Here is a 26,076-nt window from a genome sequence, read left to right on the forward strand (position 1 = left end):
CTTCTGTGGACCAGTCCAGCTGTAAGCAGTTTGCAGACTACCACATAGGCTGGTAGTTGGGGGCATAAGTCCCAAAAAGGAAATCTCAGTAGGCACCAAACTAATTGACTACCTTATTCTAGGCTAATGTTGAATAATACCCATCACTTATGACAACATATGCCATGCCAAAATTTTCCTCTAAAAATAATCTTTCTTGACTCCAGTCCCAGGTTCATCCCTCTTTTGTGGTTTCTAGATGTCAGAATTTTATCATTATCATCTCTTTATCATTTCTCTTCCATTCCTACTTCAGATATGCAAAGGCAGCAAAATGAATAGCTGTGAACAACTGAAAAGGAAGAAGGCCCAAAGTAGAGAAGTCAACCTTTCCTCTAATACGACAGGCTGCAGAGATCCTAAACTGGGGATGGGAAGAAACTTGGCTTTGGCTTGGGAAATTCAGCTTTGATATCATAATTGTCTGTAAGTTTTGTTTTGTTTTCCATTTTATATTATAATGGACTTTATTCTTTAGATGAGTTTTAAATTTATTTTTAAAAAACTGAGTAGTCCCAATAGTTTATTTTTGCTTATGTTTCCCTTGCCTCAGGAGACACATTTAGAAGTAAGCTGCTACGGCCAGAGTCAAAGAGGTTACTGGCTACGTTCTCCACTAGGATTTTTAGAATTTCAGGTCTCACGTTTAGGTCTTTCATCCATTTCTGTTTGTGTGTGTGTGTGTGTGTGTGTGTGTGTGTGTGTGTGTGTGGATGGTACAAGAGAAGTGTCCACCTTCATTCTTTTGCACGCTTCTATCCAGTTTTTCCAATATATTTGTTGAAGAGACTTTTTCCCATTGTATATTCTTGCCTCATTTGTCAGGGATTAATTGACCATATAGTTGTGGATCCATTTCTTAGTTTTCTATTCTCCTCCATTAATCTTGTGTCTATTTTTATGCCAAAAGCATACTCTTTTGGGTACTACAGTTTTGTAATATATAATTTGAAGTCAAGAATTATAATGTCCCCAGCTTTGATGGTATAGAAACCTCCCCTTATCTATCACCCCCGAGTTTCTCCTATTGTTAACATCTTATATTAGCATGATGCATTTGCTATGGTCAATGAAAAAATGAACCAATATTGTTAGATTATTTATTAACTAAGATCCATAATTTATTGAAAGTTCCTTGATTCTACATTTATTTTTTTCTATCCCATGATATCACTATGTCTTCTTGAAGACATTTATCATTTCTTCTTAGGCTCCATTTGTCTATAACAGTTTCTTAAATTTTTTTTTTCCTTTTTGATGACTTTGAAATTTTTGAGGAGTACTGGCCAGTTTTGTTTTTTGGGTTTTGTGTGTGTGTGTGTGTGTGTTTATTTGTATGATGCTCCTACAGAATCAGAAATTTTCCACTGTTTTTGTCATAATTAGGCTAGGGTTATGGCTTATGAAGAGAAAGACCACAAAGGTGAATTGACATTTTAATCTTATCATATAAAGGGTAAATACTATCAATATGATTCAGCTTAGTTGATGTTGACCTTGATCTCTTGACTGATGTAGTGTTTGTCAGCTTTCTCTACTATTAAAGTATTATTTTTTCATTATTTTGATCTTGTACTCTTTTGAAGGAAGTCATTATGCACAATTCACCCTAAAGGAGAAGGAGCTATGACACCCCTCACTGAAGCCAGAATATTGGCATAAATTATGTAGAATGCTGCATGAATTTTTTTTATTCTTATCCATTTATTTTTTCAGTCATTTATTTATATTAGTATGGACTTATAGGTATTCATTTTATATTTTGGCTTGCAATCCAATACTAATTTATATATTTTTTGCATGAATTTTTCCAGTTTTAACTATTGGGGAATTCTAATGTGTCTCCTTGATCTACCTTCATCTATATGGTGTTTGTCATTTTTTCTTCCTTTCTTCCTCTACACTCTTCTCTTCTCCTTATATTTCCTAAATTTATGACTCTACAATATGCTCCAGACTCATCATATATGTCGGACAATCCAACACTGGACTCATCCATTTGTTCAAGGAACTCTGACTCATTTTATTAGGAACCAAGATCTGAGTGCTTTGTGTCCTTTCCTGAGTGTCATTGTTTTTATGGATTTTTGGTTGGCAAAGGCAATGTATATGTGTTAACCAACCTGTGGAGATATACATATATACATATGTATAAATATTTCTAATGAAACTACCTGTACCTATATGAAGCCAAACATGAGTTCATACTAACATCTTCATCTCTAATCCTTTGTCACATGAATCCAGTGGTAACCTCCTCCCCTTGAAGATCTATAAATTGCCACTTCAATAGTAATAAACCTAGATACTACCAAATATTTTCACTTACTTAATTTTTCAATTTCAGTATACATTTATTGTATATTAGGAAAAATTAAGCTCTACTCCCACTGGGGCGAAAAATCTTTATTAATTAAAATACAGTGTTTACATGCACATTCTTTTTTTAAAGATTTTATTTATTTATTTGACAGAGAGAAATCACAAGTAGATGGAGAGGCAGGCAGAGAGAAAGAGAGGGAAGCAGGCTCCCTGCTGAGCAGAGAGCCCAATGCAGAACTCGATCCCAGGACCCTGAGATCATGACCTGAGCCGAAGGCAGCGGCTTAACCCACTGAGCCACCCAGTCGCCCCTACATGTACATTATTTTGCCATTAGTATTACAGACTATAGACATTTTTAAAATTATATATATATTAGCACCAGTTCCTCCATCTTCTTCAGCAAATTGTTGCATGTATTTGTAATACAATTAGATTCTCTTGTCTAAATCGGCATTCCTTCCTATAGTCCTCGATATCCTAAGAAATTAACATAAAGTTTATTTCTTGCCATTAAATTTTTGGAATTTTAACAACTGCATAATGTCATATATCCATCATTAAGCATCATATAGAATAATTCAAGCAAATGGGCACCTGGATGGCTCAATCAGTTAAACAACAGACTCTTGATTTGTCTCAGGTCATAATCTTGGTGTCTTCATGAGATCAGGTCCCATGTTAGCTTCATGATAAGTGCTGAGTCTTCTTGGGTTTCTCTACTTCTCCCTCTCCCTCAGCCCCTCCCCTCACTTGCACACACTCTTTCTCATAAATAAATAAATAAATAAATAAATAAATATCTTTAAAGAAAAAAAAGAAAAGAAAAGAAAAAAAGAACAGTTCCACCAACCTAAAAAAATTCCCCTGCACTTCACTTACTTTATCTTGCATACATCCCATCTTGACCACTGATCTGGTTACTGTATTTATAGTTTTGGTTTTTCCAAAATGTCATATATTGGAATCACATTGGCTTCTTTCACTTAGCAAAATTTGTTTAAATTTCTTCTATATCTGTCCATATCTTAATAGTTGTTTTCATTGTTTAAAATATTCTATTGTATAAATATACCATAGTTATTTTTTTTCTATTCACCGATCATATGACATCTTAGTTGCTTCCATTCATGTGCACATTTTCATGTGGACATAGATATTCAAATCAGTTGGATAAATACCTAGAAGCACTATAACTAAATCACATGGTAAGAGTCTGTCTAAAAAGCTACTAAATTTTCTTGCCAAATAAATTGTATCATTTGTCATATCCACCAACAATGTCTGAGAATTCATATTGCTCTATATCCTTGTTAGCAGTTGGTATTGTCAGATTTTAAAATATATGTATATCCACTCTAATGGGTTTGTAGTAGGTATTTAATATTTTCATGATTGTTTTTCTGGGAGTCTTTAACTCTCACGTCCGCACAGGGCCTCCATGCAATTCATAAATAACAGTTCAGGTTTCCCTATCTATGGCACTAGTTCCTACAACAGTTTCCACTTGTGACTCTACTTTATGTTCCTCTGTTTCTCCAGGTTTGCATACAGTAGCTTGCCCTGGGTCCTCACCTCTCTAAAGGATCCAAGAAAAGTTGTTGATATTTCAGCCTGCTCAGCTTCCTGTTTATTGTTAGGATGGACTGATGACTTCCAAGCTTCTTTCATTTAGAACATGGGCTATTATTTTTTTTTAATTTTTTTCAGTGTTCCAATTCATTGTTTACACACCACAGCCAGTGCTCCATGCAATACATGCCCTCCATAATACCCACCATCAGGCTCACCCAGCTACCCACCCTCTTTCCCTCCAAAACTCTGTTGCTGAGTTTAACTTAATTTAATTTAGTTTTTTAGATTTTTTTAAAAAAGATTTTATTTACCTATTTTTGAGAGAGAGGGCACACAAGCAGGAATGGGAGGAGGAGCAGAGGGAGAGTCAGGCAAAGGGAGAGGGAGAAGCAGGCTCCACACTGAGCAGGGAGCCCAACATGGAACTCAATGCCAGGACCCTGGGATCATGACCTCAACCAAAGGCAAATGCTTAATTCACTGAGCCACACAGGCTCTGCCAGTACTTATTTTCACTTAAGTACTTACTTAATAGTCTTAATAAATTGTCATCAAATATTTTTCAATTATTTAACTGCAAATATATTATATCTCTTGCATTTGTGTTTTGTCCTTGTTTTCTCTCTGATTATTTAAATTTATATATTTTCCTCTCAGACCCTAGAAGGCTCTCTTTAGACTTTCTTCATGTACTAATTTGAATACATTTACACGATTACCATCTCTTTCAGGTGCATTTATATAATGTTAATATATTCCAGAAGTTTCCATTTGATATCTACATTTTCAGTTTATTTTTAATAATTCAAGTATATTTTTTTTTTCATGTGGTAGTTTCACTTTAATCTAATAGATTTTGTTTTCAAGAATGACTATTCTTGTTTCATATTTTCTATGGCCTATTGCTGAGGCAATTTGTGTAATAAGATTTTTATTCTTATTCTTAAGTGTGGCTCCTTAAACACATGGATTGAACATATGTCAAATAAAATTCTGATATAAGCAGGCAATGTATTGTTTATTGAAGATTTTTGAAAAGAAACCCATCATTTTATGATCATTTAAAACATATAATGAAATAGTTAATGTAAAATTAAGAGCATAAAACAGCTAGAATCAATTACTAATTATAACATATCAGTTTGGGAAAATGTGTGATAAGTAAAAAAGACATAGGAAATATTCAGAAAAATATATACATAATTATTAACATTTGTAAATGGGTAAATAAATCAAAGAAATAAAGATAGCATTATATTTTGAAGAAACAAGTCAAAATGTTAATTATCTTTTTAAAAATTTCAAAGAATGTTAACACTGATTTTAAAACTGGGAAAATGAAGTAAGAGGCACTTCATACACACACACACACACACCTGCAATTAGAACAATAATAATAGCTATATGTACTACTAATAATACTATTAAAGATGAATAATTAAATAATAAGCATATTTTCACAGTAAATTTACTGATTTTTATTGTTTCTAAAATTTAATATGAATATAGCTAATATTCAGTGTTATATTAGTTTCATTAATATTAGATTATAAATATTAGTTGAAACTAATATATATAATATATATAATATATAATCATTGTAAAATACAATGATTCAACAATTTTATACATTATTCAGTACTCATCATAAAAGTGTGTGTTAATTTGAAATAATAATTAATAAATTGTAATGCTGAGAGGTAGCGATTAGATGAAACACCTTATTAACAATAAATTAACAGGGATGCCTAGGTGGCTACTTTATTAAGCATTTGCCTTCAGCTCAGCTCATGATCCAGGGGTCTTGGGATCGAGCCCCTCCCCAAGCAGGGAGCCTGCTTTTCCCTCTCTCTCTCCCACTGCTTGTGTTCCCTCTTGCTGTGTCTCTTTTTGTCAAATAAATAAAAATCTTAAAAAAATAATAAATAAACAGTATATAAGGAGGTTTTAAAATTTTCTCAGGAAAATTAAAAATGTTTATTTTTGTATAAATATAAAAGTAAATGACTGGGAGTAATATAACATACAAACACTTTGTAGTAGAATGGAAACAGTGCAGATTTTAAAGATCTGATTTGCAAAAGTGAATGTACTAGCATAAGATAAAGACTCGTCATTGAAAATAACAAGATACAGCACTACATAAATTATTATCAAATTTGGGGTAGGAGAAAACTTTAAATCCATATACATATAGATTTTTATGTACACATTAATAAATAAGCCACGGTGGTCATAATGAATAGATGGGAAAGTAACAGGAAATGAGAACAGAAAATTAATGGAATGAACACAGGTCATGTAGTACTTCTAATTAAAAAAATTTTTTTGAGGATATGGAAAAAGATAATTGATAATTAATCATTTCATATTTTACAATGTTACTAATCAATGAAATGCAGAAAAAAATAATTACAAAGTTGATCAACTTAGCAAGATTTTCAAAAATAGCAAGCATCAACATAGATAAGAATAATGAATGGGCTGTCTCTTCAAATTCTGTTTAAATTATAATTAAAAATGAATTTTGTGCTATTTATCAGAAAACTTACAAGTCCTCATGCATCTTGACATAATAAACCCTTTCTGGATTGCTGATCTAAAATCATTTCTCACATACACAATAATTTATCTGTAAAATTTTGTCATATTTATTAACAGTAATCAAACATTAGAAAAGATAAACTTTAAAAAATATAAATTTATAAGGACATTGAGATTGTTAGATTTTTTTAAGAAGCTTAATAAATAATGTATTCTCTTCTTTTTTTAAAAAAAGACGTTTTTTATTATTTATTTATTTGACAGACAGAGATCACAAGTAGGGAAGGCAGGCAGAGAGAGAGGGAGGGGGAAGAAGGCTCCCCACTGAGAAGAGAGCCCAATGTGGGGAGCTCGATCCCAGGATCCTGAGATCATGACCTGAACCAAAGGCAGAGGCTTTAACCCACTGAGCCACCCAGGAGCCCCAATGTATTCTCTTCAGTACCAGAATTGGTAACCAATTGACAGATGAAAAAGGAGACAGTCAAGTGAAAAACAATAGATCCTAGATCTGCAAGAAATTCAAATTAGATGAATTCAGCTACTCAGGCACTGTTTCACATTTTCAGATCTCTGAAGAAAATGGGTTAACCTTTTTACTGCATGTAAAAGAGAAGACTATAACACATAATATGTGTAAGCATGTAAATATCAAAATATATCCCATTAGTTGCTAAGACACACAGGGCCTATTTTTTCTCTCAAATTCATGAATATGTAGGAGCAGTAAGTGAGAAGTATCATAGTAGAGTTTCCCCCTGCAAAGAACATGAAGCCAGGGAGAAACAGCACACTCCCAGATAATAGTATATCATAGACTGAAACCAGCCATAAGTTATAATTAAATTTATGGACCATTGTTAAAGCCATGATAATATAGTGCATGGTGAATATAATGCACAGTGAAAATTCTGGGTACTAAATTAAACCTGCAATTTGAATTTGTTTGTAAACATATATTTACAAAGAAATTACTTGTAACATCCAAAAACCAAGAGTTATTTTCTCTATGTAGTGATTTGCCTTGAATTTTGTTTATTTCTTTAAATTGTAATTATTTTTTAAAGATTTACTTATTTGAGAGAGAGAGAAAGCAAGCAGGGGGATGGGCAGAGGGAGAAAGTCTCAAGTGGACTCCCTGCTGAGTGTAGCACCTGGTGCAGGACTTGATCCCAGCACCCCATGATTATGATTGGAGCCAAAACCAAGAGTCAGCCTCTTAACTAACTGAGCCACCCAGGTTCCCCTTTAAATCTTAATTATTTAAAAAATAAAAACATACACATTTGGAAACACAACAACATTCTGAATAGCCTAAAAATATAGTAAATAAGATTCATTTGTTCTTCTTTACTATTTTTTCTGGGAGATTCTGTATGCCTATATAACTATATTTTAGGAAATGATTTGTTTAGTTCATTTAATAGTGCACTGTATTTTTCATTGACTATTTATTCTTTCATAAAGAAGTGTCCAGAGGAGGAGTCAAGATGGCGGTGAAGTAGCAGGCTGAGACTACTTCAGCTAGCAGGAGATCAGCTAGATAGCTTATCTAAAGTTTGCAAACACCTGCAAATCCATTGGCAGATCGAAGAGAAGAAGAACAGCAATTCTGGAAACAGAAAAACAACCACTTTCTGAAAGGTAGGACCGGCGGAGAAGTGAATCCAAAGTGATGGAAATATAGACCCCCGGGGGGAGGGGCCAGCTCCCGGCAAGTGGCGGAGCAATGGAGCACAAAATCAGGACTTTTGAAAGTCTGTTCCGCTGAGGGACCTCACTCCTGAGGCTAAACTGGCACAAAGCCCACACGGGGTCAGCGTGGCCTCAGGTCCCGCAGGGTCACAGAAGGATCAGGGAGTCTGAGTGTCACAGAGCTTGTGGGTATTGGAATGGGAAAGCCGGCTACAGAGACAGAGCCGACAGTAAGCTCACAGCTCGGTGTTACCTTGAACCAGCCGCAGGCTCAGTGAGCTCGGAGCGCGGCCAGAGGTCAGGTGGACGGGAGTAACTGGGCACTGTTCTCTGAGGGCACACTGAGGAGTGGTTCCCTGGGCTCTTGGCTCCTCCGGGCTGGAGAACAGGAGGCCGCCATTTGCATTCCCTTCCCCCAGAACTCTACGGAAAGAACTCAGGGAACAAAAGCTCCTGAAAGCAAACCCAAGCGGATAACTCAGCCGAGCCCCTGGTAAGGGCAGTGCAATTCCGCCTGGGGCAAAGACACTTGAGAATCACTACACCAGGCCCCTCCCCCAGAACACCAACAAGAAACCCAGCCAAGACCAAGTTCACCTACCAAGGAGTGCTGTTTCAATACCAAGGAGAGCAGCAGAATTCCAGAGAAGGAGAAAGCAAAGCATGGAAATCATGGCTTTCTCCCTGTAATTTTTTTAGTCTTGAGGTTAATTTAATTTTTTTCTTTTTCATCTTTTTTTTATCTTCTTCTGCTATTTTTTTTTAACTTTTACCCTTTTCTTTTTTAACGTTTTTTAACTAGTTTATCTAATATATATATATTTTATTTTTTATATTTTTCTTTATTCGTTTTCTTTTTCTTTAACTCTTTTTTTTTCGTTTTTATTTTTTTTCCTTTCTTTCATTTTGAACCTCTTTTAATCCCCTTTCTCCCCCCTCACGATTTGGGATCTCTTCTGAGTTGGTTAAAGCATATATTCCTGGGGTTGTTGCCACCCTTTTAGTATTTTACTTGCTCCATAATAAACTCTTATCTCGACAAAATGACAAGGTCGAAAAATTCACCACAAAAATAAGAACAAGAGGCAGTACCGAAGGCTAGGGACCTAATCAATACAGACATTGGTAATATGTCAGATCTAGAGTTCAGAATGACAATTCTCAAGGTTCTAGCTGGGCTCGAAAAATATTAGAGAAACCCTCTTGGGAGATATAAAAGCCCTTTCTGGAGAAATAGAAGAACTAAATTCTAACCAAGTTGAAATAAAAAAAAATTAATGAGGTGCAATCAAAAATGGAGGCTCTTACTGCTAGGATAAATGAGGAAGAAGAAAGATTTAGTGATATAGAAGACAAATGACAGAGAATAAAGAAGAAGCTGAGCAAAAGAGGGACAAACAGCTACTGGACCACGAGGGGAGAATTCGAGAGATAAGTGACACCATAAGACGAAACAGCATTAGAATAATTGGGATTCCAGAAAAAGAAAGAGAGAGGGGAGCAGAAGGTATACTGGAGAGAATTATTGGGGAGAATTTCCCCAATATGGCAAAAGGAACGAGCATCAAAATTCAGGAGGTTCAGAGAATGCCCCTCAGAATCAATAAGAATAGGCCCACACCCCATCACATAATAGTAAAATTTACAAGTCTCAGTGACAAAGAGAAAATCCTGAAAGCAGCCCGGGAAAAGAAGTCTGTAACATACAATGGTAAAAATATTAGATTGGCAGCTGACTTATCCACAGAGACCTGGCAGGTCAGAAAGAGCTGGCATGATATTTCCAGAGCACTAAACGAGAAAAACATGCAGCCAAGAATTACTATATCCAGCTAGGCTATCATTGAAAATAGAAGGAGAGATTAAAAGCTTCCAGGACAAACAAAAACTGAAAGAATTTGCAAACAACAAACCAGCTCTACAGGAAATATTGAAAGGGGTCCTCTAAGCAAAGAGAGAGCCTACAAGTGGTAGATCAGTAAGGAACAGAGACCATATACAGTAACAGTCACCTTACAGGCAATATAATGGCACTAAATTCATATCTCTCAATAGTTACCTTGAATGTTAATGGGCTAAATGCCACTGTCAAAAGACACAGGGTATCAGAATGGATAAAAAACCAAAACCCATCTCTATGTTGCCTCCAAGAAACTCATTTTAAGCCCGAAGACATCTCGAGATTTAAAGTGAGGGGGTGGAAAAGAATTTACAATGCTAATGGACATCAGAAGAAAGCAGGAGTGGCAATCCTTATTTCAGATCAATTAGATTTTAAGCCAAAGACTATAATAAGAGATGAGGAAGGACACTATATCATACTCAAAGGGTCTGTCCAACAAGAAGATCTAACAATTTTAAATATCTATGCCCCCAACGTGGGAGCAGCCAACTATATAAACCAATTAATAACAAAATAAAGAAACACATCAAAAATAATACAATAATAGTAGGGGACTTTAACACTCCCCTCACTGAAATGGACAGATATTCCGAGCAAAATATTAACAAGGAAATAAAAGCCTTAAATGACACACTGGCACAGATGGACATCAGAGATATATTCAGAACATTTCATCCCAAAGCAACAGAATACACATTCTTCTCTAGTACACATGGAAGATTCTCCAGAATAGATCACATCCTCAGTCCTAAATCAAGACTTGACCGGTATCAAAAGATTGGGTTCATTCCCTGCATATTTTCAGACCACAATGCTATGAAGCTAGAACTCAACCACAAGAGGAAGTTTGGAAAGAACCCAAATACATGGAGACTAAACAGCATCCATCTAAAGAATGAATGGGTCAACTGGGAAATTAAAGAAGAATTAAAAAGAATGATGGAAACAAATGATAATGAAAACACAATGGTTCAAAATCTGTGGGACACAACAAAGGCAGTCCTGAGGGAAAATATATAGCGGTACAAGCCTTTCTCAAGAAACAAGAAAAGTCTCAGGTACACAACCAAACCCTACAACTAAAGGAGCTGGAGAAAGAATAAGAAAGAAAACCTAAGCCCAGCAGGAGAAGAGAAACCGTAAAGATCAGAGCAGAAATCAATGAAATAGAAACCAAAAAAACAATAGAGCAAATCAACGAAACTAGGAGCTGGTTCTTTGAAAGAATTAATAAAATTGATAAACCCCTGGCCAGACTTATCAAAAAGAAAAGAGAAAGGCCCCAAATAAATAAAATCATGAATGAAAGAGGAGAGATCACAACTAACACCAAAGAAATACAAACTATTATAAGAACATACTATGAGCAACTCTACGACAACAAATTTGACAATCTGGAAGAAATGGATGCATTCCTAGAAACATATAAACTACTGCAACTGAACCAGGAAGAAATAGAAAGCCTGAACAGACCCATAACCAGTAAGGAGATTGAAAGAGTCATTAAAAATCTCCAAACAAACAAAAGCCCAGGGCCAGACGGCTTCCTGGGGCAATTCTACCAAACATTTAAAGAAGAACTAATTCCTATTCTCCTGAAACTGTTCCAAAAAATAGAAATGGAAGGAAAACTTCCAAACTCATTTTATGAGGCCAGCATCACCTTGATCCCAAAACCAGACAAGGATCCCATCACAAAAAGAGCTATAGACCAATATCCTTGATGAACACAGATGCGAAAATTCTCACCAAAATACTAGCCAATAGGATTCAACAGTACATTAAAAGGATTATTCACCACGACCAAGTGGGATTTATTCCAGGGCTGCAAGGTTGGTTTAACATCTGCAATTCAGACAGTGTGATACAACACATCAATAAAAGAAAGAACAAGAACCATATGATACTCTCAATAGATGCTGAAAAAGCATTTGACAAAGTACAGCATCCCTTCCTGATCAAAACTCTTCAAAGTGTAGGGATAAAGGGCACATACCTCAATATCATCAAAGCCATCTATGAAAAACCCACCGCTAATATCATTCTCAATGGAGAAAAACTGAAAGCTTTTCCGCTAAGGTCAGGAACACGCCAGGGATGTCCATTATCACCACTGCTATTCAACATAGTACTAGAACTCCTAGCCTCAGCAATCAGACAACAAAAGGAAATTAAAGGCATCTAAATCGGCAAAGAAGTCAAATTATCACTCTTTGCAGATGATATGATACTATATGTGGAAAACCCAAAAGACTCCACTCCAAAACTGCTAGAACTTGTACAGGAATTCAGTAAAGTGTCAGGATATAAAATCAATGGACAGAAATCAGTTGCATTTCTCTACACCAATAACAAGACAGAAGAAAGAGAAATTAAGGAGTCCATCCCATTTACAATTGCACCCCAAACCATAAGATACCTAGGAATAAAACTAACCAAGGAGGCACAGAATCTATACTCAGAAAACTATAAAGTACTCACTTTATATATAGTATATATAAAGTATAAAGTAATCTTCGACAAAGCAGGAAAGAATGTCCAATGGAAAAAAGACAGCCTCTTCAATAAATGGTGTTGAGAAAATTGGACAGCCACATGCAGAAAAATGAAATTGGACTGTTTCCTTACACCACACACAAAAATAGACTCAAAATGGATGAAGGACCTCAATGTGTGAAAGGAATCCATCAAAATCCTTGAGGAGAACACAGGCAGCAACCTCTTCGACCTCAGCCGCAGCAACATCTTCCTAGGAACATCGCCAAAGGCAAGGGAAGCAAGGGAAAAAATGAACTATTGGGATTTCATCAAGATCAAAAGCTTTTGCACAGCAAAGGAAACAGTTAACAAAATCAAAAGACAACTGACACAATGGGAGAAGATATTTGCAACCGACATATCAGATAAAGGACTAGTGTCCAAAATCTATAAAGAACTTAGCAAACTCAACACCCAAAGAACAAATAATCCAATGAAGAAATGGGCAGAGGACATGAACAGACATTTCTGCAAAGAAGACATCCAGATGGCCAACAGACACATGAAAAAGTTCTCCATATCACTCGGCATCAGGGAAATACAAATCAAAACCACAATGAGATATCACCTCACACCAGTCAGAATGGCTAAAATCAAGTCAGGAAATGACAGATGCTGGCGAGGATGCGGAGAAAGGTGAACCCTCCTACACTGTTGGTGGGAATGCAAGCTGGTGCAACCACTCTGGAAAACAGCATGGAGGTTCCTCAAAATGTTGAAAATAGAACTGCCCTATGACCCAGCAATTGCACTATTGGGTATTTACCCTAAAGATACAAACGTACTGATCCAAAGGGGCACGTGCACCCGAATGTTTATAGAAGCAATGTCCACAATAGCCAAACTATGGAAAGTACCTAGATGTCCATCAACAGATGAATGTATCAAGAAGATGTGGTATATATACACAATGGAATATTATGCAGCCATCAAAAGAAATGAAATCTTGCCATTTGCGACGACATGGATGGAACTAGAGCATATCATGCTTAGCGAAATAAGTCAATTAGAGAAAGACAACTATCATATGATCTCCCTGATATGAGGAAGTGGGAATGCAACATGGGGGCTTAAGTGGGTAGGACAAGAATCAATGAAACAAGATGGGATTGGGAGGGAGATAAACCATAAGTGACTCTAAATCTCACAAAACAAACTGAGGGTTGCTGGGTTGGGGATGGGAGAAGGGGGGTGGGGTTATGGGCATTGGGGAGGGTTTGTGCTTTGGTGAGTGCTGTGAAGTGTATACCTGTCGATTCATAGACCTGTACCCCTGGGAATAAGAATATGGTTATAAAAAATAAAAAATTAAAAAAAAGAAGTTTCCATTTACATTGTGCCAACTATCGACCATGACGCAAAGTGAAACTTTAAAAGGCTACTCTTGTTAGAAAAGTATAAAAGAATATCCTAAAGATCTAAATCTCAATCATCATCAAAGAGGACAGTTAAATAAATGGCTCTTTGTAAAACACATTCAAATCAGGAATAATCTCTCACATTCTCATAACTTAAATTATATATATATATATGGCAAGAATGATCTAGAAATGGGGTGCCTGGTTGGCTCTTTGTTTAGTGTGTGCCTTGACCTCAGGTCATGATCCCAGGGTCCTGGGATAGAGCCCCACATTGGGCTCCCTGCTCAGCAGGAAGTCTCCTTCTCCCTCTCCCTCTGCCCTTCTACCTGCTTGTGCTCACTCTCATTCTCTCTCTCCTCCTCTCAAATAAATAAATATTTAAAAAAATCTCTTTAAAAAAGTATGGTCTAGAAAAAATAATTTTAATTTTCTAGATTACTGAAGATAAGAAGAAACTATTGTAGCAGAACAAGAAAAACTATAAGGATGCTTCATTTGGAAACAATAAAGTGGAAATAAATTAATTGAATGTGAGTAGACACTATCTGGTCAAGGTGATCTGGATTAAATCAATGCTGAGGCCAGACCTGGCTCAGAAAAGCTGAATTAGTTACCTCCTCAGATCTCAGTATTCTGTGTTATAGAACAATGCTTTAACTTATAACATTTAAACTCTCATCTACATTTAAAATTCCATTTCTGGCATTTCAGCATATCCAAAGAAGGGATTCTCATTCTTTTGTTTTGTTTTGTTTTTCCTCTCTCTTCCTTTGCCTGTACAGCTTGTGATAGTTAGAAACCTTCAACAAATCTAGGATGATGTAACAAGAAAATTCATATAATAGTTTAACACATTCCAGACAAGTAGAACTAGCTACTAAAGCTGGAGAAAGCAACATTCATGAGTGTGAAGGATAGTGATTTTTCCTAACAAGAAAATTTGTTTAAACAAAATACCATTGCCTTTTAGTATAATAAATATGTATGAAATTATTTTTAATAAAAAACAGAAATTTTAGTAATTTATTGATAAAAATTAAGGAATAATATCAAGAAGGTCAACCCTGATATTTAACAATTTATTAATGTATGCCACCATTCCACTGTATACTTGGCATCCATTATTTGATAGGCTATACACTAAATATTGAAGATATATCCCCTGTTGTTAGAGAGTTTGTTGTTTGGGTAACATTAATATGAGGGGAGATGGGATTACTAACTTCAAATGATTTTGAATTATTTGTATTATCTTCTTAAGTTACCAAGCAAACTTCTGAGCTAATATGTAACCTCAAAATTTCAGTAGTTGGACAGAACCCAGGTAAAACATTCCTTTCTCAAGTTATGCTAAAAAATGCCTTCAGTTAGGTTCACAAACATTAGGAGGACAAAATAATATAAATAAATAAATAACAAATAAAAATAAATAACAGGGACTTTATCATTATTATAAGTGCTAAGAAATTATGTAGACAATGGAGATGGGTATTCTTTTGATAGTCCAATAAAGGAGTACATGCTCTGTTAAATGATTCCATTCAACTATTAAATATTCAATAAATTATTATATTCATAATGAAATATTGAGGATTATAGCTAAGTATAAAAATAAAGTAATAATATAGAGAAAAAGGTAACATTTTTTCTTATTATCCTTAACAAGTTTTTATTTATCTCTCCTTTCCCACTTAGCCTTTTTGTCCTGTCTTTTTTTAATATTTAAATAACATGAGGGCTGTAAATATGAAATATTTCTTTATCTTTGACATCTAGATGGAAGCTAGATGAATAGGAAGTACTCAAAAATATTTTATTGACTGTAATGGATATAGTAACTATAAATTTAGGTTACTTTTGTGTACCAGCTTTAGTTTACATGTTCTATTCACTATTATAGTATTAAACAATCTATACTCTTTGGTAAGTAGGATACTCAAAGCAAAGTTATTATGAACTTATTTGTTAAAATGTGAAGAAACTTAAAGAAGTATATACTACAGGACCAAAAACAGTATTTGTGAAGTTGTTGAGAAATATTGTTCTTAATGAAAAGAGAGTAATACTTCACTTAAAACTAATGAACTTATATTTTAAGTTTTTGAGTCACAAATAAGATTATAAGCAGATAAAAAGGCAGAAAAAGAGAGAATAAAGCACACATCCTTTCACTTTTAAATTGCTTTCATAGTCAAATTACTTTCAAAATACAGCAACTCACTCAAAATTACCTTACCATTAGCAAAGTTTTAAACCTTCAAAATCAGGGGCGCCGGGGTGGCTCAGTGGGTTAAGTCGCTGCCTTCGGCTCAGGTCGTGATCTCAGAGTCCTGGGATCGAGTCCCGTATTGGGCTCTCTGCTCAGCGGAGAGCTTGTTTCCCCCTCTCTCTCTCTGCCTGCCTCTCCATCTACTTGTGATTTCTCTCTGTCAAATAAATAAATAAAATCTTAAAAAAAAATAAACCTTCAAAATCAGTAGAATTGGTAGATGGATTTGTTGGGATTGCAACAATTTCTGCCATAGTAAATAAATAAATAAATAAATAAGAAAAATATGCTAAGAATAAAATTTAACTGTGGGAAAACAATGGAAACATATAGAACAAAATACTGAAATTTTAAGTTTTTTTAAATTTTATTTTCATGAAAAATACTTTTTATTTTATATTTTAATTTGTATTTATTATTATTATTACTATTACTATTGTTATTTAAAGATTTTATTAATTTATTTGAGAGAGAGCGAGAGCACACAGGCAAAAGTAGTAGCAGAGGGAGAGGGAGAAGTAAGGTCCCTGCAGAGTAGGGAGCCCAATGTGGGGCTTGATTCCAGGACCCTGAGTTCATGACCTGAGTCAAAGGCAAATGCTTAACTAACTGAGCTACCCAGGCCATCCTACTTATTATTTTTGTTTTATTTTTTCAATTTTTATTTAAATTCCAGTTAGTTAACATATAGTGTAATATCGTTTTGAGGACTAGAATTTAGTGATTCATCACTTACATATAGCATCCACTACTCATCACAGCAAGTGCCCTCCTTAATACCCATCATCTATTTAGCACATCCCCTGACCACCTCCCCTCCAGCAGCCTCAGTTTGTTCTGTATACTTGAGAGTCTGTTATGGTATGCCTTCCTCTCCATCATTTTTTGTTTTTTGTTTTTTGTTTTTTCTTTCCCCTCTGTTCATCTGTTTTATTTCTTAAATTCCACATACATATGAAATCACATTGTATTTGTCTTTCTCTGACTTATTTTGCTTAGCATAATAGTCTCCATTCACATTGTTGCACATGGCAAAATTTCATTAGTTTTGATGGCTGAGTAATTTATCTATCTCTATCTATCTATCTATCTATCTATATCTATCTATATCGATATCTATATCTATATATATCTTCTTTACTCAATGGGTATGTGGATTCTTTCTATGATTTTATTATTGTTGATTATATTGCTATAAACATTGGGGTGCATATGCCCCTTCACATCAGTGATTTCATATCCTTTGGGTAAGTACCTAAGTGTGATTGCTAGGTTTTAGAGTAGTTATATTTTTAACTTTTTGAAGAACCTCCATGCTGTTTTCCAGAGTGGCTGTACCAGTTTGCATTCCCACCAAGAGTGCAAGAGGGTTTCTCTTTATCAACAGCTTCATGAGAATCTGTTGTTTCCTGTGTTATCAAGCCATTCTGAACACCTACAAATCCAACAGGAGATCGAAGAGAAGAAGAACATCAATTCTAGGAACAGAAAATCGACCACTTTCTAAAAGGTAGGACTGGCAGAGAACTGAATCTAAAGCGATGGGAAGATAGATTCCAACGGGAATGTCTGGCTCCCAGCAAGTGGTGGAGCAATAGAGCACAAAATCAGAGTTTTTAAAAGTCTGCTCCACTGAGGGGCATCGCTCCAGAGGCTAAGCTGGGGTGAAGCCCATGCAGGGACAGCGTGGTCCCACGGGGTCACAGAAGGATTGGGAGTGCCTGAGTGTCACAGAGCTCACAGGTATTAGAGCAGGGAAGCCAACTACAGAGACAGAGCTGAGGAGTGAGCTCTCAACTCAGGGTTTCCTTGAATTGTGATCCATGGCACAGGCCACCGGTCTGTGAATGGAGACCCACACAAGTTGTGGGGAGACCCCCCCACAAAAGAGCACAGGGATCTGCAGGATGTGCAGGCAGGGCTATGTGCCAGAGACAGAGACACTTGGTCAGAGGCTGGGTGAGCTCAGAGCACAGCCGGAGGCCAGGGAGACAGGAATGATTAAGTGCTTTTTTCTGAGGGCAAACTGAGGAGTGGGGCCCTGAACTCTCGGTTCCTCCGGGCCAGATATTGGGAGGCCACCATTTTCATTCTTGTCCTCAGAACTCTACAGAAAGCGTTCAGGGAACAGAAGCTCCCAGAAGTGAATCCGAGTAGATTACTTAGCATGGCCCCTGGTAAGGGACAGTGCAATTCCACCTCAGGCAAAGACACTTCAGAATCACCAACAGGACCCTCCCCCAGAAGATCAACAAGAAATCAGGCCAAGACTAAATTCAACTACCAAGGAGAACAGTAGAATTCCAGAGGAGGAGAAAACAAATCATGGAACTCATGGTTTGCTCCCCATGATTTGTTAGTCTTTCAAAGTTAATTTATTTTATTTTATTTTATTTTTCTTCTGTTAGATTCTTTTTTAACTTTTACCCTTTCCTCTTTAAACGTTTTTTAACTAGTTTAACAATTCCTTCCATAAAGAAGAAAAAATAAATAAATCTCTTTTCAACCTTCATTATTACAGTCATATGTTATCCTTCATAGTATCAAACTTTATTTTTGGTATACACACTGGGTTTTTTTTTCCTAAAAAAATTGGGATACAACTTTTTCTAATATTTCAAAATATACCCTAAATCTAGCACAGGGCTTTGTTCTATTCTCCACCCTGAGCAAATTTTCTCCACTTACTTTTCTTTATTCTCCCAACCAACTTATCTTATCAATTCCTTCTTTAAAAATTAATTGTTTTTTCATCTTTGTAGTCATATTCCATCCTTTCATTGTGTTTACCCTTATATATGTTTTCATTCTTTAACATTTTAGGAGGTAGTTTCTTCTAAGAGATCAAAATACTCCACAAATTAGGTGGGTGACCCTGTTCTATTCCCCAGTCTAATATATATGCATTTTCTTTTTTATATATTTTTCTTTTTTTTTTTCTAATTCTTTTTTCCTTTACTTCCTTTTACTCCTTTCTTAGCCCCATGACCTGGGGTCTCTTCTCATTTGGTTAAAGCACATTTTCCTGGGGTCTTTGCCACCCTTTTAGTATTGTATTCACTCCTTCATATATTGTTATCTGGATAAAATGACAAGGTGTAAAAACTCACCACAAAAAAAAATAAAGAACAAGAGGCAGTGCTAAAGCCTAGGGACATAATAAAGACATTGGTAATATGTTAGATCTGGAGTTCAGAATGATGATTCTCAAGGTGCTAGCTGAACTCAAAAAAGACATGGAAGATATTAGAGAAGCCCTGTCTGGAGAAACAAAAGCCTTTCTGGAGAAATTAAAGAACTAAAATCTAACCAAGTTGAAATAAAAAAAGCTATCAATGAGGTGCAATAAAAAAATGGAGCCTCTTTCCATAGTTTGGCTATTGTGGACATTGCTGCTATAAACATTCGGGTGCATGTGCCCCTTTGGATCACTACATTATGGAAAGAACCTAGATGTCCATCAACAGATGAATGGATCAAGAATATGTGGTATATATACACAATGGAATACTATGCAGCCATCAAAAGAAATGAAATCTTGCCATTTGCGACAACATGGATGGAACTAGAGTGTATCATGCTTAGCGAAATAAGTCAAGCAGAGAAAGACAGCTATCATATGATCTCCCTGATATGAGGAAGTGGTGATGCAACATGGAGGCTTAAGTGGGTAGGAGAAGAATAAATGAAACAAGATGGGATTGGGAGGGAGACAAACCATAAGTGACTCTTAATCTCACCAAACAAACTGAGGGTTGCTGGGGGGGGGGGGTTTGGGAGAAGGGGGTGGGATTATGGACATTGGGGAGGGTATGTGCTTTGGTGAGTGCTGTGAAGTGTGTAAACCTGGTGATTCACAGACCTGTACCCCTGGGGATAAAAATATATGTTTATAAAAAATAAAAAATTAAAAAAAAATGGAGCCTCTTACTGTAGGATAAATGAGGCAGAAGAGAGAATTAGTGATATAGAAGACCAAATGACAGAGAATAAAGTAGTTGAACAGAAGAGAGACAAGCAACTACTGGACCACGAGGGGAGAATTTGAGAGATAAGTGATACCATAAAATGAAAGAATATTAGAATAATTGGGATTCCAGAAGAAGAAGAGAGAGGAGAGCAGAAGGTATATTGGAGAGAATTATTGTAGAGAATTTCCCTAATATGGCAAAGGGAACAAGAACCAAAATCCAGGAGGCACAGAGAACCCCACTCAAAATCAGTAAGAATAGGTCAACACCCCATCATCTAATAGTAAAATTTACAAGTCTTAGCGATAAAGAGAAAATCCTGAAAACAGCCCGGGACAAGAAGCCTGTAACATACAATGGTAAAAATAGTAGATAGGCAGCAGACTTATCCACAGAGACATGGCAGGCCAGAAAGAACTGGCATGATATATTCAGAGCACTAAATGAGAAGAACATGCAGCCAAGAATACTAGATCCAGCTAGGCTATCATTAAAAATAGGAGAGATTAAAAGCTTCCAGGACAAGCAAAAACTAAAAGAATTTGTAAACACCAAATCAGCTCTATAGGAAATATTGAAAGGGGTCCTCTAAGCAATATCAGGCCAGAAAGGAACAGAGACAATATAAAGTAATAGTCACCTTACAGGCAATAAAATGGGGCTAAATTAATATCTCTCAATAGCTACTCTTAATGTAAATGGGCTAAATGCCCCAGTCAAAAGATGCAGGGTATCAGAAAGGATAAAAGAACAAAACCCATAAATATGCTGTCTACAAGAAACTCATTTTAGACCCAAATACACCTCCATATTTAAAGTGAGGGCATGGAAAACAATTTTCCATACTAATGGACATAAAAAAGAAAGCTGGGGTGGCAATCCTTAGACCAATTAGATTTTAAGCCAAAGACTATAATAAGAGATGAGGAAGGACACTATATCATACTCAAAGGATCTGTCCAACAAGAAGATCTAACAATTTTAAATATCTATGCCCCTAACATGGGAGCAGCCAGCTATATCAATCAATTAATTAAAAAAATCAAAGAAACACATCGAAAATAATACAATAATAGTAGGGGACTTTAACACTCCCCTCACTGAAATGGACAGATCATCCAAGCAAAAGATCAACAAGGAAATAAAGGTTTTATTTTTTTTTTATTTTTTTTTTTAAATTTTTTTTTTTTTAAGATTTTATTTATTTGTCAGAGAGAGCGAGCGAGAGCGAGCACAGGCAGACAGAGTGGAAGGCAGAGTCAGACGGAGAAGCAGGCTCCCTACGGAGCAAGGAGCCCGATATGGGACTCGATCCCAGGACGCTGGGATCATGACCTGAGCCGAAGGCAGCTGCTTAACCAACTGAGCCACCCAGGCGTCCCGGAAATAAAGGTTTTAATTGAGACACTGGACCAGATGGACATCAGAGGTATATGCAGAACATTCCACCCGAAAACAACAGATACACATTCTTCTATGGTGCACATGGAAGATTCTCCAGAATAGATCACATCCTGGGTAATAAATAAGGTCTCAAGTGGTATCAAAAGATTGGGATCATTCCCTGCATATTTTCAGACCACAATTCTCTGAAGCTAGAACTCAATCACAAGAGGAAATTTGGAAAGAACACAAATACATGGAGAGTAAAGAGCATCATACTAAGGAATGAATATGTCAACCAAGAAATTAAAGAAGAATTGAAAAATATCATGAAAACAAATGATAATAAAAGCACAATGGTTCAAAATCTGTGTGACACAACAAAGGCAGTCCTGGGAGGAAAATATAGAGCTACAAGCCTTTTCCAAGAAACAAAAAGGTTTCAAATGCACAGCCTAACCCTACACCTAAAGGAGCTGGAGAAAGAACAGAAAAAAGAAAAAAAAAGCCTAAATCCAGCAGGGGAAGAGAAATCATATCAGAACAGAAATCAATGAAATAGAAAAAAAAAGCAATAGAAGAAATCAACAAAACTAGCAGCTGGTTCTTTGAAAGAATTAATAAGATTGATAACCCCCTGGCCAGATTTATCCTAAAGAAAAGAGAAAGGACCCAAATAAATAAAATCATGAATGAAAGAGGAGAGATCACCACCTACACCAAAGAAATAAAACAATTATAAGTACATATTATGAGCAACTATATGCCAGCAAATTTGAAAATCTGGAAAAAATGGGTCCATTCCTAGAGACATATAAATAAACTACCACAACTGAAACAGGAAGAAATAGAAAACCTGAACAGACCCATAACCAGTAAGGAGATTGAAGCAGACATCAAAAATCTCCCAACAAACAAGAGCCCAGGGTCAGATGGCTTCTACCAAACATTTAAAGAAGAATTAATTCTTATTCTTCTAAAACTGTTCTGAAAAATAGAAATGGAAGGAAAACTTCCAAACTCATTTCATGAGGCCAGCATTACCTTGATCCCAAAACCAGACAAGGATCCCATCAAAAAAGAGAATTACAGACCAATATCCTTGATGAACACAGATGCGAAACTCTCACCAAAATACTTCCCAATAGCACCCAAACAGTACATTGAAAGGATTGTTCACCACGATCAAGTGATATTTATTCCAGGCTGCAAGGTTGGTTCAACATCTGCTAATCAATCAATTGATATAATACATTAATAAAAGAAAATACAAGAACCATATGATACTCTCAATAGCTGTTGAAAAAGCATTTGACAAAGTACAGCATCCCTTCCTGATCAAAACTCTTCAAAGTGTAGGGATACCCCAATATTATCCAACCCATCTATGAAAAACTCACTGCAAATATCATTCCCAATGGAGACAAACCAAGAGCTTTTCTGCTAAGGTCAGGAACATGGCAGGGATGTCCATTATCACAACTACTGTTCAACATAGTACTAGAAGTCCTAGCCTCGGCAATCAGACAACAAAAAGAAATTAAAGGCATCCAAATCAGCAAAGAAGAAGTCAAACTATCACTGTTTGCAGATGATATGATACCATATGTGGAAAACTTAAAGGACTCCACTCCAAATCTGCTATAACTTGTATAAGAATTCTGTAAAGTGTCAGGATATAAAATCAATGCACAGAAATCAGTTGCATTTCTTTAAACCAATAACAAGACAGAAGAAAGAGAAATTAAGGTGCCTATCCCATTTATAATTGTACCCAATACAACAAGATACCTAGGAATAAACCTAACCAAAGAGGCAAACAATCTATACTCAGAAAACTATACTCATGAAAGAAATTGAGGAAGACACAAAGAAATGGAAAAATGTTCCATGCTCCTGGATTAGAAGAACAAATATTGTGAAAATGTCTATGCTTTCTAAAGCAATCTACATATTTAATGCAATCCCTATCTAAATCCTATCCATTTTTTTTTCAAATAAATTGAACAAATAATCCTAAAATTAATATGCAACCAGAAAAGACCTTGAATAGCCAGAGGAATGTTGAAAAAGAAAGCCAAAGTTGGTGGCATCACAACTCGAGACTTCAAAGTCTATTACAAAGCTGTCATCATCAAGACAGTGTGATACTGGCACAAAAACACATACATAGGTCAGTGGAACAGAATAGAGAGCCCCAGAAATAGACCCTCAACTCTATGGTCAACTACTCTTCGACAAATCAGGAAAGAATGTTCAATGGAAAAAGACAGTCTCTTCAACAAATGGTGTTGGGAAAATTGTATAGCCACATGCAGAAAAATGCAACTGGACCATTTCCTTATACCACAAACAAAAATAGACTCAAAATGAATGAAGGACCTCAATGTGAGACAGGAATCCATCAAAATACTTGAGGAGAACTCAGGCAGCAACCCCTTCAATGTCAGCTGCAGCAACTTCTTCCTAGGAACATCATCAAATGCAAGGGAAGCAAGGGCAAAAATGAACTATTGGGACTTCATCAAGATAAAAAACTTTGGCACATCAAATGAAACAGTTAACAAAACCAAAAGACAACTGACAGAATGAGAGAAGATATTTACAAACGACATATCAGATAAAGGGCTAGTATCCAAAATCTATAAAGAGCTTAGGAAACTCAACACCAAAGAAGAAATAATCCAATCAAGAAATGGGCAGAGTACATGAACAGACATTTCTGCAAAGAAGACATCCAGATGGCCCACAGACACATGAAAAAGTTCTCCACATCACTCAGCATCAGGGAAATACAAATCAAAACCACAATGAGATATCACCTCACACTAGTCAGAATGGCTAAAATTAACAAGTCAGGAAATGACCATTGCTGGTGAGGATGAGGAGAAAGGAAAGCCCTCCTACATGTTGGTGGGAATACAAGCTGGTGCAACCACTCTGGAGAAGAGCATGGAGGTTCCTCAAAAAGTTGAAAATAGAGCTATCTTAGGACCCAGCAATTGCACTATTGGGTATTTACCTTAGAGATACAAATGCAGTGATCTGAAGGGGCACATGCACCTGAATGTTTATAGCAGCAATATCCACAATAGCTAAACTATGGAAAGAACTTAGATGTCCATCAACAGATGAATGGATAAAGAAGATGTAGTATATATACATAATGGAATACTATGCAGCCTTCACAAATTAAATCTTGCCTTTTGTGACAACATGGATGGAACTAGAGGTTATTATGCTTAGCAAAATAAGTCAATTGGAGAAAGACAACTGTCATATGATCTCCCTGATATGAGGAAGTAGAGATGCAACGTGGGGGATTTGTGGATAGGAAAAGAATAAGTGAAACAAGATGGGATCAGGAGGGAGACAAAGCATAAAAGACCCTTAATCTCGTGAAACAAATTGAGAGTTGCCAGGGGAAGGAGGGGAGGGAGAGGGTGGTGGGGTTATGGAGATTGGGGAGAGTATGTGTTATGGTGAGTGCTGTGAAGTGTGTAAACCTGGCAATTCACAGACCTGTACCCCTGGGGCTAATAAAACATTACATGTTAATTAAAAATTAATTAATTAATTAATTAATTAATTAGATTGCCCATTAAAAAAGTCCACTCCCAAGTTGGGTAGAAAAAACCTGGAGTCTGTTTCACGTGGCCATGATTTGTCAGTGAAAATCTCAAACATGCATAGCCTTGGCATGAGTACTGTGGTTTGAGGCTGTCAGATAACTACATTGCTCTCAGTGAGTTCTTTCTGGAAGAAATATGTAGATGGCACACCTCCATAACTATCACAGATACCTTGGTTGAAATACAAAAATTAACATTAGTTTTGATATTAAGAAATTATTAGCATTATATGATGATTTATGCTTATTATTTAAAACTGTGATTTATGACTTTAATATTATTACTATACTTATGAGCAATCCTTAGATATCAATTTTTTTTAACTTTAACCTCACACATCTTAGCAGTTCTTAAGGACTTCCCATCCACAGTGAGTCCCCCAGTGATATGATTAATGCTTTTTATATTAAAAACTGTTCAGCAGTCTTGCAATCACAATTTGAGTGGCTAGTACCTTCTCTGTGATTGTTTTCACAGTATTTGAGTTGAAAGAGCCAAAGGAAACCTAGCCAGCTATTATACAAGAGAAGAATATAATTTTGTTCCTTCTGGTGAGATCAGATAAAAAAGGCAATAACAAACATACTATTGGACATTGGAGAAAAGGAGATTTTTGAAAGTGAACTCAGGTGAATGATGTACTAATTTTAGTGAGAAGTAGGACTTACAAGTGATGAATTTGGATATTTGGCTGAGGAAAATTTCAAACAAAATTTGGAAAATTGCTTATAATAAAATGTGAGATGAAAGATATAAATTGAAGAATAAAGTATTAAGCAAATAAGAACCACCACTCGATGATTTGGAAAACTCTCAGCATATCCATATTACAAAAAAGAAGAAA

Source organism: Mustela nivalis (assembly GCF_964662115.1).
Source record: "Mustela nivalis genome assembly, chromosome: 6".
Lineage (NCBI taxonomy): Eukaryota > Metazoa > Chordata > Mammalia > Carnivora > Mustelidae > Mustela > Mustela nivalis.